The following is a 15,206-nucleotide window of genomic DNA, read 5'->3' on the forward strand; positions in this document are numbered from 1 at the left end:
TTTACTTGAAAATCTATGGCAAGAACTGAAAATTGTTGTCTAGCAATGATCAACAACCAATTGACAGAGCTTGAGGAATTTTGAAAATAATAATGGGTAAATGTTGCACAAATAATATAAAACACAATGCCAAAGCTACACTGGAGTTGCTTTCCAAGAAGACAGTGAATGTTCCTGAGTGGCCGAGGTACAGTTATTACTTACATTTACTTGAAAATCTATGGCAAGAACTGAAAATTGTTGTCTAGCAATGATCAACAACCAATTTGACAGAGCTTGAGGAATTTTGAAAATAATAATGGGTAAATGTTGCACAATCCAGGTGCGGAAAGCTCTTAGAGACTTAACCAGAAAGACTTGTTGAGTAAAAACTGATTTGACAGAAATATCAGCTAGCTAGGATAGCCAGCTGCAGCTAACACCAAGCTATGCTAGCTAGCTGCTGTCAGCTAGCTGCTGTCAGCTTGGCTAAACACAAGGTCAGCGCAGGCTTAAGCCTGGTTTTCAAAAACTAGGCAGCATTCTGCCTTCTCCCTACAGTTCTCAGCCGTTAGCTTAGCCAATGACTGCCTCATGTGAACTACAATACTGACTCAGTGTTTTAACATTTAAAAATAACAATAATCATCGCTTACGTCACGGCTTTCGAAACATATGGCCCTCATCTTTCATCAGCGAGAAAGAATTCTTCAAATAAAAAACACACTTACAGTATCAGTTTAGCACAGATTCATTCAGCTATGTGCGCCTCCATCTGACGAAACTACACTTCACGAGTTATGCTTACACACAGGTGTTCAGAGGCTGCTACATAGCACAGGTGGTCACTTCTTGTCTTCTGTCTGTTTTCCATAAACAAGACCTGTAACATGGAGATGTGGCCGTGTGGGAACACTAACCCTAACCTTATCAAGGTGTGTATCAATGTTTTTTCCCCCTCTCTGATATGAAAGATAAGGTCCTTATGCTTCCAAAACCGTACCACAGACAATGCATGTTAATGTTCAGAGCGAGTGTCAGGTATCTTAACAAAACTCCCCCCTACAGAAGACGCCTTTGTCCAATGTCTCTTGTGTAATATAATGGAACTGAGAGTCATGATCAAGGACTATCTTTAGACTACACATGGAACTGACAGTCATGATCAAGGACTAGCTTTAGCCTACACATGGAACTGAGAGTCATGATCAAGGACTAGCTTTAGCCTACACATAGAACTGAGAGTATGATCAAGGACTAGCTTTAGCCTACACTAGAACTGAGAGTCAGATCAAGGACTAGCTTTAGCCTACATAGAACTGAAGTCATGATCAAGGACTAGCTTTAGCCTACACATGAACTGAGAGTCATGATCAAGGACTAGCTTTAGCCTACACATAGAACTGAGAGTCATGATCAAGGACTAGCTTTAGCCTACATAGAACTGAGAGTCATGATCAAGGACTAGATTTAGCCTACACAGAACTGAGAGTCATGATCAAGGACTAGCTTTAGCCTACATAGAACTGAGAGTCATGATCAATGACTAGCTTTAGCCTACACATGGAACTGAATTAGCTGACCATCTTGAGATGGCGAGTCAGTCGGGAGGAGAGAAGTCCTCAACTTTGTTCTCTCCATAGCAAAGCTATCTTAACTTACCTCGCTGTACTCACTACTGCACTTGTTTGTTGTGATTGAATAGCAGACACACCCAAGAAACACCCACGTCTAACCACACCCCCGACACAACTCTCATTCACTTTCAGTCATGGCCTCTAGTAGTTCTTATTGAGCATTGATGGAAAAAAAGCCAAAACAGGAAGTGCAATTGCCCTTTAAAAAAGGTCAGATTGAATAGATAGAAACTAGTCGATCTCAGAAAAGTTATAGCAGTATGAGAATTGCCCACTAGATGGTGATCTTGGTATGTCATCTGTGGACATGTTAAACCAGACCAAGAGGGCGTTCAGCAGGATGCAATGTTTAGGAACATTCAGATAGAAATGTGCTATGCCTCTCTGACATGTAGAAAAGAAGGAATCATGTCCACTTTATTCATAGCATTTCTATCTGCAACTTAAAACCCCGTTTCGCTACTGAACGTGGCCAGAAACTCTTTCTCAATTGTCTAAATATCCATCTTCTCCTTGTCTCCTCCCCTTCATCTGCACTAATTAGAAAAATGTTCACAGGTGAAAACAATATGGTGGAAGGAGACCTCATTAGACTGGTTTAACTTTCACTTGGTCAACTCTTTCAGATCAGTGAAAGAGAGGGACACGTTTTAGACGTCTGAGAAAGAGCCCAAGTGTATGAAGTTAGTGTTGAATTAAGAAGGTAGTCCTTTATTCTATAGTTTAAAGTACATATTAATTTACACTACTTCCCTACCAACACCAATTTGTTTTTAGTCAGGTAATACTTTTCTTTTATACTGTATATTTTCACTTCCCTGTTTTTTAACTCGTTCAAGTCCTATCAGTTCATAGTTATCAGAGGAACAACTTGTCAACTTGGAATAAGAACTTGGGAATGTTAGCAAACAATTTATAGTGTTCAAAAAACGTAGTTATGTTTATTTTGATAAATCAAGTTTTGTTGTTGTATTTAACTACAGAAAATGCTGCCATCAAAGTCATTTCCGTGGTAGCTGATGTTAGATCAGCATGTGGGGAAAGTCAGGGTCCAAAGATGATAACTGAGTTTCCAACTTATGTTTAGGACCTGGAAGTTGTTATAAACGTTTTTCTAAGTTGGGATCTGATATTTCATATCAAATTGTATTTGTCAAATACGCTAAATACAACAGGTGTAGACCTTACCGTGAAACGCTTACTTACACGCCCTTAACCAACAATGCAGTTCAAGACATAGAGTTAAGACCTCTACAAGATCGGTGTGTCCGCCGCGGGACGGTTGAGCTAACGTAGGCTAATGCGATTAGCATGAGGTTGTAAGTAACAAGAACATTTCCCAGTACATAGACATATCTGATATTGCCAGAAAGCTTAAATTCTTGTTAATCTAACTGCACTATCCAATTTACAGTAGCTATTACAGTGAAATGATACCATGCAATTGTTTGAGGAGAGTGCACAGTTACAAACGTGAAGTTATTAATAAACCAATTAGGCACATTTTGGGCAGTCTTGATACAACATTTTGAACCGAAATGCAATGGTTCATTGGATCAGTCTAAAACTTTGCACATACTCTGCTGTCATCTAGTGACCAAAATCTAAATTGCACCTGGGCTGGAATAATACATTATGGCCTTTCTCTTGCATTTCAAAGATGATGGTACAAAAAACAGTTTTTTTTTCTTTGTATTACCTTCTACCAGATCTAACGTGTTATATTCTCCTAAAATTAATTTCAAATTTTCATTAACTTCAAAGTGTTTACTTTCAAATGGTTTCAGGAATATGCATATCCTTGCTTCATGTCCTGAGCTACAGGCAGTTAGATTTGGGTATGTCATTTTAGTAAAAAAAAAGAAAAAAAAAGGGGGTGGATCCTTAAGAGGATTTATTAAGCAAATGTTTACTCAATAAACTAAAGTAAAAAATAAAATGAAAAGTAACACAATAAAATAACAATTACAGGGCTATGTATAGGGAGTACCAGTACCGAGTCAATGTGCTGGGGTAGTTCGTCAAGGTCATTTGTACATATAGGTAGGGGTAAAGTGACTATGCATAGATAATAATAAACAGCGAGTAGCAGCAGTGTAAAGTACAATTACTCAACAAGCTCAAGGTCCTGGGCCTGGACACCACTGTCAGCAACTGGATCCTGGACTTGCTAAATGGCAGACCACAGGCTGTGAGGATTGAAAATAACACTTACCCCACACTGACTCTTAACACAACCCCCCATGGTTGTGTCCTCAGCCCTCTGCTGTACTCCCTGTTCACCCATGACTGTGTGGCTGGTAACGACACCAACTCCATCATCAAGTTTGCTGATGATTCTACGGTTGTAGTACGACAAGGAGGTAAGGCAACTGGCAATGTGGTGCCAGGACAACAACCTCTCCATCAACATCAGCAAAACAAAGACTTCAGGAAGCAGAGAACACACCCCGATCCACATCGATGGGACTGCAGTGTAGTGAGTCAGCAGTTTTATCTTCCTCTGCGTCCACATCACAAAGAACTTGACATGGACCAACAACACCTCCACTCTTGTCAAGAGGGCGCAACGGCGCCTCCACTTCCTAAGGCGGCTGAAGAGATTTGTCATGACCCCCTTCCTGGGTCCTCTCCATATTCTACGGCTGTACCATCGTTAGCGTCCTTACTGGCTGCATCATGGCCTGGTATAAGGCCAATCCACGACCACAAGGCCCTCCAGTGGGTGGTGAAGACAACCCAGTACATCACTGCTGTGCTCCCATCCCAGTCAGGACGTGTACTCAAAGCGTTGCCTGAGGAAGTCCTGCAGCATCATCAAGTACCCCAAAAGAGCATTGACCGTTTCTATCGGCAAGCCATCAGAGTGAACACTTGAACTGGACTGACCAACTGCACTCACTCACACACACACCCACAAATACGCACACACACACACACACACACACATACACACACACTCACACACAACCACACATTGACCCCCCCCCACACACACACACACATATACAAGCTAAACGGCATCATGAACTTTACCAAGTACCAGAACATTTTAACCAAAAACCTTGCTGACACTTGCTTACACTTGGCCACAAGTGAATCTTCCAGCAAGACAATAACCTCAAGCACTAATCAAAATCCACAAATAAATGGTTAATTGACCAAAAAATTTACATTTTGCAATGTCTCGAGACTGTCTCGAGACTCGAACCCCATTGAAAACCTGTGCTTTGAATTGAAGAGGGCAGTCCATAAAAACAGATGAAGGATATCAAGGATCTGGAAAGATTCTGTATGGTGGAATGGTCTAAGATCCCTTCCAACGTGTTCTCCAATCTCATAAAAACATTTTAGAAAAAGGCTCAGTGCTGTTATCCTCTCAAGGGGATAGAGTATTGAAAACAGGGGTGCCAATAACATCGACCCCTATCCCTACAGATAGCAATACTGGGTGATTTGAAAAGCCATAGTCAATCAATCAATAATATAATTATTATTTTAGCAAAAAGGTTTATTTTTAATTTACAATCCGTAGAAGCTATGAGAATAGAAAGGTTAAATTCTTTTGTGAAGCATCACAGCATAGTTGAAAAATATATGGTAAATAGAAATCCGAAATGGATGATGTTGAGAGATAGATGGGAGGGGTTGAATGGAGCTGAAGGGTGGGACTAATAACAAGATAAACAATGTAAAACATACGGGATCTGTAAAATGTATATAGGTTCGGGAACTTTTGTGAAATAGCACAGTTACAAATTGAAATCAAACTGGATGGACATCAGAAATAGAGGATGGACTAAGAACAAACAAGAGAGAACTATTGTAAAGTAGACTGTGTCTGTAAAATGTGTATAAGATGTATAAACTGAAGGTAAAAGCAGAAGTGTTTATTAGTTTACTCCAATTGGGGAATGGCGGGAGGGTTTGCGGGGAATAATAATAAAGGCATATTCTTTAAAAAAAGTATGTCTATATAGGTATGTGAATGTATATATGTGTATATGTATGCATACGTGTATGGATATATATATATTTACCCCAAAAATATGGGGGATTGGAAATGATGCAGACAATTACATTGGAAGCAACATTCTTTCCGCAATATTAAGCTGATCCACCCCTTTAAAAAGAAAGAAAGAAAAAACATTGACCCCTATCTTTGAGTATTTTTTAAAATACATTAAACAAAATCTTTCTCTGAGAAATTCTATTAGTATAAAATTGTATAATTGACAATGTTTTTAAGCATACAATATATGTCAGTGTTTGTATGACTTATTTAATACAGTATTTTTTGCTCATCTTTATCAAGTGTGCCAATAATTATGGACCTGGCTGTACATTCATGCTACACACAACTGCTGCTACTGGACTTTGTATTTATAGACTGCACAATTTAAACACTTGCTCACCAATCCCCTTCCCTGACACGTGTAAATGTACTATAAATTGTTGAGTGGTTTCCTGTATTTACACATGCTAAATATTTATTATATTCTACCTAGCCCATTTACTTTACATGTTTTATTTGTATATTTTATTATTTCTTAATGGTGTCACTTTATCGAGTGTGAACCTGCAAGTAAGTATTTAGTTGAATGGTGTATACCATGTGTATCCTTTACGTACAACAAATACACTTGAACTTGAAATCTAATAGGATGTGAATGCGGGGTATGTAGCCCTAGATACTAATGTTCCACGTAGGCATACAGCTGATGAGTGGGTTATTGTGTGTTCTATGCATACCCATGGGATTGTACACAAGGCTTGAACTTATTTATTTCTTTAGCATCATGCGTGATTCAAGAGTGGGCTTTGGACCTTCAGAGGACTTTGGCCCATCAAAAGGATATGGGCTTTTCTATCAGCCTATTCCTTGTCTATCACAGGCTATTACCAAGTTTATGATGTGACCGAGCCCGAGTACGTGACTGTTTCTGCAATCATTAACCTACCTGTTATACTGTTTGGAAAGGTAAGTTGGGTAAAGCAGTAACAAACTGTCACCCAGGCTTTTAAAAATGAACATAATAAATTAGATAATGTAAAAAATATATAATATTAATAATAAGTGCATTTGATTCTTGGATTAAGATAAATGGACAGTCATATTGCACTGGATAATTTCTCAGCCAAATTTGCTCTGAATTGCTGGAACTGTCACTTTCTAAATCAAGTGTCAAAACCCGGGACATGCTTCTGTGCAAATCAAACTGTAAGGGTCCTGTGTGTAGCTGGTGTAGAGAGGAGAGGAGAGCGCAGGACAGCAGATATGAGTAATCAACCTTATTTTACTGAAAAAGACAAATATACAAAGTATCATCACGAGCCCACGAATACGGACCGAACTACAACAAACAACCACTCACAAACAAACATGGGGAACCGAGGGTTAAATAATAAACAGGTAATTGGGTGAGTGAAACTAGATGTGTAAGACTAAGACAAAACAAATGGAAAATGAAAAGTGGATTGGCGGTGGCTAGAAGGTTGGTGACGTCGACCGCTAAACGCCGCCTGAACAAGGAGAGGGACCGACTTTCGCGGAAGTTGTGACACAAACTCACTTTTGAACGTCATTATCTGCAATGGATTGAATCCCAGCCTTTTATTTTTTGGTGATTATCATGTAAGACAGTTGTACTAATCTCAATAAAGTAGCCATCAAATATATTGATTAATAACTTCGTCCGAGTGTCATAACCTTGGCTATACAACCCATTTAAGCAGTAACGAAAGTATTGTTATGGACACAATGAGCTAAGTGTGTACTTTAAAACATTCTAGATAAGGGTCACCTATCACACTACCATGTCATAAAGTACAGAAGTGGGCGGGGGGACCATTGGGTGATGCAAACATGGCGTGGGAGCTTGAATAGGATGGGACTTAAGTTGGGGGAATCTGAACTTTATGCAATTACTTTGCGATATCTTGGCACGATTGACCAATCAAAGTTTACTATAGATTCCAGCACCAACTGGATTGGCAGTTGATATCTAGCGCTACCTAGCATGCTGTGGGTTTGCTAGCAGCCACATTACTAACCACTCTGGCCAAAGTTAGAGTAGCTGGGCGAAGCATTGCTGTATATGGATAATACAGCTGTAATTTTTCAGTTCGAGTCACCTAAAATGACCTTGGATAAACAACCCATTTAATCAGTAACTAAAGTATCATTATGTAACTGTGGAGAGCATGATTTACAAGAAATCCCCTGACTGACTAGAAAGGAGCAGAGTGAGCTATGATAAGATGGTTATCTGGATGTAGTGGTGTTTATGTGTAACTGGTACCTGTGTGCCTGTTGGAGATGTGGACTCCAGTGACGTGACTCGAGTACCACCATACATTGATGGCAATTCTGTTGCTGAAAGCAGAGAATCACATTGGTTTATATGGGAAATTACCGTAGAAAAAGTATGTTCTGCCTAGTGCCGCTGCATCGACCGAGCACTGTCCTATATTCATCGACCGAGCACTGTCCTATATTCATCGACCGAGCACTGTCCTATATTTCCAACGCGTGTCGCTTGAGAATATGCACCATGAGCAAGAGTTTCCATTCGTGTTTATCCTCAGCCAATCACAGACTTCTCAACACGCATGTTAGTGGGGAAAGAACAACACTCAATTCTGATTGGAGATTCCACAATGTCAGACAAACTGAAGCTGTAGTATTAACACTCAGCTGTAAATGTAACTTTTTATTTAACTAGGCATGTCAGTTAAGAACACATTTTTATTTACAATGACGGCCTACCCCAGCCAAACCCGGACGACACTGGGTCAATTGTGCACCGCCCTATGGGAATCCCAATCACAGCCTGGATTTGAACACAGGGACTGCAGTGACCCCTCTTGCACTGAGATGCAGTGCCTTAGACCGCTGTGCCACTCAGGAGCCCAATCATGATTTGGATGGTGTTATTGGTAATGATGATTCCAAAAACATTTATTTCATGATCTGTGAAGTTTAATATGTAGGCGTATGTACTGTACTAGTCAGTTGCGGATTTAGGTATAGGCGACATGGGCATCCGCCCAGGGCGGCAACTTGCCGGGGGCGGCACGGGGCGCCCGCACAAAAAAATTTGGAATGGTGACATTGGTTTTCTATCGCTCATTTGCACGTCACGTCAATGATATCATGTCACCGTGTGGGACTGTGGGTCAATTAAACTTGTCAGAGTGGGCACCCTGATTCTAGTTTGTGAGCTAGGCAGGCTACTGCCTGGGAAGGTCTCCCACTCAGAAGTACGAGATGGGGAGGTGGGTGGGGGTAGGTTGACCTCAGGTCTCCCCACTGGAAGCCCGGGGTAATCTATCAAATAGCTCACCTCTAACTTTGTTCAGTACTAATGCAATTAGTAAATTCATTCACACTACGAAATGCTACTTAATAAACCACAATTCATTCATAATGCTGTGAATATATAGTTTCATTTTTTACTGGTTTATGCGAAATCGTTAAGAATAATATAAAACCAGTCTGCACACCACCAAGGTGAATTGGTTTAGTCTTGACTCTTGGTTGACAGTGTTGGGGGATGGGTAATGTAGTCTTGACTCTTGATTGACAGTGTTGGGGGATGGGTAATGTATTGATGCTCGAGTGCCAAATCAACACAAATGGATAAGAAAAGGTCTAAGCCATCAGATGCCCAGTTCAGGAAAAAGTGGAAAGAAGAAGATGAGAAACGTGCAACAGATAAAGTTATGCAGCTATGTCATCGCATTATGAGAATACTATTATGCATGTCATGAAATAGGCTAGTATAACAGTTGTGTTTGTTGGCCTATGTTGATTGCAATGCTATTACACATAGGGCGACAATATTCAGTTTTCTGTCCATCTAGCTTCCATAACATTGGATATAATTTCACACAGTTTCATCATGATAATGTGTGTGGCCTGCAGCAGAACGATTACAACCTAACGAGCACATTATTGGTTTGGTTAACTTTCATTGAGGTGACATCATAAAGGTTTTCTGTGATTCTATTGACTAGGTCCTTAGCTCAGTAAGGGGAATCTCCAATGCTGTTGGCTAACTTAAAAGACGTCTATATTATGCTAATATTTTGTATCTTTTGTGATGTATTGAGTTTTTTGGGGTGAATAAAAATTGCATTTAGTGCAGAATGGTGCTTTTGGGGGCACACTGAAGGGGGGTTCGCCCAGGGAGCCTTACAAGCTAGAAGCGCCACTGGTACTAGTAGTCCTACTGCAAGGAAAACAGAAAATATAACCTACATTTAAAAATTGCATTCAAAACCCAATATTAGGGACTTGTGACTTGACCTGAGCTCAGGAACCTGAGACTTGCCCATTATTACTCAAGACTCTTCTCTTTTAATTTTACCAACAAACAAAATCACTTATAGTCAAGTTCAGTCCCATGTAAAGTGCATTCGGAAAGTATTCAGACCCTTTCCATTTTTCCACATTTTGTTATTTTACATCCATGTTCTAAAATTGATTTAATTATATTTATTCCTCAATCTGCACACAATACCCCATAATGATAAAGAACCCGATGATCACTCTGACAGAGCTCCAGAGTTCCTCTGTGGAGATGGGAGAACCTTCCAGAAGGACAATCATCTCTGCAGCACTCAACAAATCAGGCCTTTATGGTATATTGGCGAGACGGAAGCCATTCCTCAGTAAAAGGCACATGAAAGCCTTCTTGGAGTTTGCCAAGAGGCACCTAAAGGATCCTCAGAAGAGAGATTAAAGTAGATGTGACGTGTCAAAATTTTGATTGATGACCTTATGTGAACTCTATGTGAACCCTATGTAGTGATGACGTGTGCATGTCTTCTGGTCAGGCAAGCCTGGTTAGGTGGGGGCTATGGGTTGAGTAAGGGTCCATTTGACAGGCCGTTAATGATTGATGACCCTAAGTCCAGCTGTCAAAAAAATGATTGATGACCCTATGTTCTGCTGATGTTCTGCTGACGCGTGCAAGCCCAGGGTTTCCTGTCCTGACCCCCCTTTTGGTTTGAGGTGGGGTGGGTGGTTGGGGGTGTGTGTGCTGAACATTTCAAAGAGTAAGGCTATTTTATAGCTTATAGCCCTCCGGGTGTTGTCTAGAAACACTAATGTCAGGGCACCGCCTTATAAGCCCTAGGAACAATCCCCCTGTTTAAGTCTGTACATGATAACCCCCTGAATATTAAACAAAATGCCACTATGCCAATTTTAGGGATGTTATGCTCGGCTTGTCATGAACCCAGTGACCAAAGCCTTGAAGAAGTTCTGTGTGAAGCTCCAGAATGTTTTAAAGGATTTTTTGGTACGAGTGAAGGCCCCATTTTCTTACATATTCCACCCGGAGGATTCTACGGTAAAGATATTCACAGACAGTGGCCCCAAACCCGTTTATCAGGCAAAACCTGGGATTTTTTCTCCTGCTCTGGGGATGAGAGAATGGCTAAAGATCAGGCTGGCTCTCTGTAAAATTGAACAGGCTCTGAGTGTACACAGCTGCGGGCGTGGCAGCTCGAACCAACACCTAAGGCTACTGGCATTTTCAGATGACATGCGATAGCTACGCCTATACCGCAATACTAGCGCATTCAAGACTATGCCCCTAAACAAAGTGACATATAGCTTATTTCTAACCCTTAGAATAAGCTGGACATTCTCTCCAAAATGGAACAGTTAAAGCGCTGGGCGAGGCTTTCCTTGAGACAGAGTCAAGACCAAAGGCCCGACGGAGGATCTACCCCTGGAGTGAAAACTTACCAAGTGTTGATGGACCTAGCAAGAGAGCCTTGCCTTTTGAGGGCGAACTCGACATCTCACCACGTATTGAACTCTCGCGTTTGTTCACTCTTAGCGCAGTCTGTCCCTGAGAAAAAACTTGCGGAAAAAGCCATGTGCGTGAGGGAGTTTTCTTTAGTGGCTGGTGGGGTGTTTCAAACAAAGAAAACGGGGCGGGGTGTTGTTCATAAATGGATATGCGTCAGCGCTCAAGGCTCTCTCTCTCTCTCTCTCTCTATAGTCTTTGTCTTACGGACACTTACGAATCATTAACAGCATTTCAAAACATAATTTAGGTTTTAGGGTCTAATGTAGCAAGCAATACGTGTCAAATATGGGCCACAGTCAATCAGACAGCCTCTTTATAAAGCCTTTACTTATGACTTAAACAGATTCATTTTCTACACATCTTATTCATTAATGCTGTGGGATAAATCAGGGTTTCTAGGTGGGCTTAAACAAATCTACAGTGAAACAAAAGTGTACATTTTACACATATGTTTATTGACTTTTAAAAAGACCACAGTAACATGACAGATATAGTGGAGATGCATGCTACACAAATCTGCTAGTGGATTCAATGTACAAACAATAGTCTTAGGTAACAAGCAATACGTGTTAAATATGGGCCACAGTCAATCATGACAGCCTCTTTAGGAAAGGCCTTTACTTATGACTTAAACAGAATAATTTTATACCCAGCTTATTTATTAATGCTGTGGGATAAATCAGGTGTTTCTAGGTGGGCTTAAACAAATCTACAGGAGAACAAAAGTGTACATTTTACACACATGTTTATTGACTTTTTAAAAAGACCACGGTACATGACAGATATAGTGGAGATGCATGCTACACAAATCTGCTAGTGGATATTCAATGTACAACAATAGTCTTAGGTAACAAGCAATACGGGTTAAATATGGGGCCACAGTCAATCATGACAGCCTCTTATGAAAAGGCCTTTACTTATGACTTAAACAGATTCATTTTCTACCCCTCTTATTCATTAATGCTGTGGCATACCCCAGGATTTACATGCCGGACGATTATCTAACCATGGAGGGAAAACTTACGGAGCTTTGAGGGATGTTGCAAGCGTCTTAGCGATCGGATAATGGTCAGGGCTAACCAGGACCTATATCTGTAAGAAAGGCATAGTAAAAGACATTAATTATGAACGGCTATAAACTGTATGTACAAAATATTTTGAATTAAATAAAATGGTATCTCACCTTTCAACGATAGGAATAAGTCCTTTCCATCTACACCAAGCATGCCCCCGAGAAAAAAAACTTGAGGAAAAAGCCATGTGCGCGCGTGTGTGTGCGTGCGTGTGCTGGAGTGTATGTGCATGTGTGTTTCAAAACAAAGAAAACGGGGCGTGGTGTGTGTTCAGAAATGGCCAGGCGTCTGCGCTCAAGGCTCTCTCTCTAGTCTTTGTCTTACGGCCACTTACGAATCATTAACAACATGTCAAAACATAATTTATGTTTTAGGGTCTAAAACAGAGGCTTTAGGGTTTTTAAAAAGTCAATCAGTCCCTCGTTGTCTAGAACTCCCAACCCCAGGGCTTGAAACGTACATACGTTGTCTATTACCGGTTAGTTTGTAGAATATTAGGGTAATAAGGTTTAGCCACACCAATCACTTTGTTTGAACCAAAGAACTTAGGAGTTAAATATAGCTGGGGTCTAGTCCTAAAAAAAAAACGTCACCCCCGGCTCTGTAAACTCATTACGTACTATCACGACTTTTGAGCCAAGGCCGCAAACTTCTCAACGAGTCTAGTGAAACAGATAGTTTCCTASTGTTAGCATCGTTTTAGCGCAGTTACACACATGCAGGACAGCAGAATTGTTATCGGACTGACCCGTTAAAAAGATAATCGGGGAAACCCTCCTAATGGATCTTTCTGAAGGTGAGTTCGTGAAATAAATATATATATATATATATATATATATATATATATATATATATATATATATATATGCTGTATATTAGATTTAGGATGCGGGGACTTGTTTGAACATTGTGAATGTTATAGTAATATTAAACAGGAGTTATAGGGGTTTTAACCGATGACAACAATGATTATTTTATTTAAGTMAAATGCACATATTCATGTAATTTAAAACGTTCGCAGGATAWGCAACATTAAGCCAACKGCATCCCGGGGATAAAGGATATGGAACMGCCTTCRTTAGAAAGGAATTCCGAAGAGCAACGGATGGACACAGAATTTTACGAGATATCTATATGTCAACTRTATGTATTTTTTATGMTAAAATGTACACCCGAAATCGAAAATCATACAACCCTGGAGGACATGATCGAAACGGAAGGGGTACCCCCGGAACATGAAGAGTAAAACATTGAATTCGGAAGATTTCCCCGCTTCAAATGACATTTCGGAGGTCTCTGATTTGCGGTTGTTTGTGATGGGCAGAAAACAGGTTAAGGAAAACTCCGAGCCTGAAACAACATTCAGTCATGCTATTCTAAAACAGGAAGACAACGATTTTTACAGATATTCAGAAACAGATGGACAATAATTATCATTATAATTTGTTTTTTAAATATATTTTTTAGGCCATATGTTAAATGGACGTATACTTATTAAGTTTATAAATGTATCTATTTCGTATAAATACATGTTAACATTATCTAACGTCTGTATGATACCCAGAGGCTACAGGGCATAATGGATTGGGAACAGACAGATTTAGACGGGGATTCTCAGAAGCAAACTCGTCCGGTCCTTTACGTCCCCCTTCACTAATACACTATTTTCGGCGTAAATCCCCCCCCGACTACGGAAGAGCAGATGAAACAGAGACAATTCTGCGGGCTTGTACTGAAGGCCTTAACCTACTCTCAAACCAGCAAGCCAGACAGATAAAACGATAGACGTGAATCTTTCCTTCCTCATGGAACTTTTTTGAAGGGGAGTTGAATATAAGAGGTGATGTTTGTATATTATATATATATTATCTAAGAATGATTGGTATTAATTCTAGGCCTTTACATGTATGTTTTTAAAAATGAAGCGTATTTATACAATGAAACATTGTTTTTATTCATACTGTTTGTAAACAATAGCTTCTGCCCCCTGGGTCTACTTGAACGCTTATTAAATCAGACCTCTCAGACCAGAAAGTATGATTAGAAACCATGGCCAACTATATTCAATCTGTGATTAGAAGCGATAAATGAAGCTATGACAAAAACATGCATCAGAACTATGATAATAAACTATGAACAACTATGAAGACAGGGCTGTATGTGTGTGAATGATGAGCTATTATTTAAGTGGGTAATATTACTCTCTCTCTCTCTCTCTCTGTCAGGCTATGAAAAAGACAAGAGATAGGACATTGACTCCTGAGTGTTGATAGGTCTTAGATTTTTATAGACAGGGTATCTGTAAAACACAATGTGACAACTATTGAAGATGCAAAAAGGGGTTTTCAGAAATATATTTGGTTGACAGATTTGTATTATTATAAAAAGTAATATAAAAATGATTAGAATCTTTAGTATTATTATGTTACATGCGAGACATACACAGAAATGTCAGCGTAGACAACTTACAAGAATGTGTTTACCAGGCCGTGATGAAAACATTTTAAAGGAGCTTTAATTCAAACATGCAAAGATATATATTTGAGACAATTACCAACGTTAAAAACATTTGTTACAATATCACAAATAATGTTTCTTGGACTAACACACTGTAGAGTTTCCTATTTACTAAAGAACAATCACTAAGACAAAACACAAAAAGTTGTAATACAATCAGTATACATGGCATT

At 39.8% G+C, this 15,206-nt stretch overlaps 1 long non-coding RNA gene across 1 annotated transcript; it reads right to left on the reverse strand.

Moving 5' to 3' along the window:
- Positions 1–11,877: 11,877 nt before the first annotated feature.
- LOC139025319 (uncharacterized) lies at positions 11,878–12,949 on the reverse strand. Its single transcript, XR_011476897.1, has 2 exons — positions 12,627–12,949; positions 11,878–12,535 (listed from the first exon to the last, which is right to left on the reverse strand). It is a non-coding gene; the product is annotated as an uncharacterized lncRNA (long non-coding RNA).
- Between the last annotated feature and the right edge of the window lie 2,257 nt (positions 12,950–15,206).

This window comes from Salvelinus sp. IW2-2015, unplaced genomic scaffold, assembly GCF_002910315.2.
Source record: "Salvelinus sp. IW2-2015 unplaced genomic scaffold, ASM291031v2 Un_scaffold2506, whole genome shotgun sequence".
In the NCBI taxonomy this organism is placed as follows: domain Eukaryota; kingdom Metazoa; phylum Chordata; class Actinopteri; order Salmoniformes; family Salmonidae; genus Salvelinus; species Salvelinus sp. IW2-2015.